Source organism: Zingiber officinale, chromosome 3B (assembly GCF_018446385.1).
Source record: "Zingiber officinale cultivar Zhangliang chromosome 3B, Zo_v1.1, whole genome shotgun sequence".
Classification (NCBI taxonomy): Eukaryota; Viridiplantae; Streptophyta; class Magnoliopsida; order Zingiberales; family Zingiberaceae; genus Zingiber; species Zingiber officinale.
This window is the reverse complement of record NC_055991.1, coordinates 131569789-131571277: the sequence shown is the minus strand read 5'-3', so window position 1 is coordinate 131571277 and position 1489 is coordinate 131569789.

Sequence of the window (1489 nt, the reverse complement as noted above, 5' to 3'; positions counted from 1 at the left end):
TTGTCTTCTAAGTTTGATTCCTCTTTGAAAAAGAAATGAAGAGAAATATCCCAAGACTAGGTCTTTGATTAGCAGAGTTTTAAGAAAAAGAAATATTGACAATTCGAGTAGTGTTGCACCAACTTCGAGTAAAAATCGAACAATAAAAAGTTATTTGAAGAGGTAAATTTTACCAAGTCAAATAAATTACGAAAAATTGAAATTTGAAAATAAAATAGTTCCTATGGCTTGATTGGTGGTTGCACCAATTCAGAGTAGAACTTTGCTCTGACATCACTTGTTGGATCAAGACGCATGTGAGAGGGGGGTGAATCACATGGTTTTCAAAAACTTTTCTATTTCATTTTAAAACTAAGTACGAATGCAGTGAATTAACGAGAAAATAAGAAAAAGAAAAACACACATTCGATTTTACTTGGTTCGAAACCTTCGGCGACTCCTACTTCAAGACCTAGGTTCCACGGACCTATCGATGAGTAATCTACTAATAACCTCTTCCGGAATCACCGGAAGAGGGGATCGAATACAAAAAGAGTAGGAACAAGTGTAACATGCTACACTTTTCCTTTTTCAAGAATTAAGTACAAAATTGAACTTTGTTACCCAACACTTATGAGGATGATCATATCGCGTTCGATGTTGGATGGCTTCTCAGTGGCAGTCGGGTGTAGCAAAGTCGTAGCAAGGCAACAGCAGGAAGCTGGAGTAATCGGAATGCCAAAAGGATGCATAGAAGCTTGTAGAATTGATGATTTTGAAACCTTGGTCGAGATACTCTTTTATAAAGTGTGGAAGACACCTTCCATAGCCCTGAAAGTGTCTTCCATAGGTAAAAATCTATCTTGAAAAATCCTACTCCCTATCGTCAATGAAATCTAATTTTATCCGATAGAAGATGTCTTCCAAGCCTTCAAAGCCGTCTTCCATGAACAGTACTCAAGGTGACTTCCGTCGCCTGAAGGCGCCTCGGATACTCTCCACCCAAGGCTTTTTATACTCTTTTGCCCTGCAAAATGTGTTAGTCCAACATAAAAATATTTAATATGCAAAACAAGGTTAGTACAATAATAATATGATTAATTTATGACTTAGACTCTATCCTCCAGATCAAGATCTAATCAAGGTCTCAATTTAGATTTCCGAAATAGACCTAAATTGGACCGACGCTTACTGTCCCTTCAATCGGGACACGTCCTCACTGAGTCACTCCTCCAATGACTTACCTTCACTTACCAAGTGTCAAGTTATCTCCTCGATGTCCAATCTGACCCACCAAGTGTTCCTACTGGAATCGCACATCCGGACTTCCTTCTGTCGAGAATCGAACATCCTGACCTCCTACAAAATCCCACATCTAGACTTCGCTAATCGTGAATCGCACATCTTGATTGGACTTCCTGCCTGGTGTCGGGTTTTCTTGACCCGTCAAGTTAGTCAACTTTGCACACTCGGTAATAAGGTTGGATCAACAACACATCTAACTTTAATC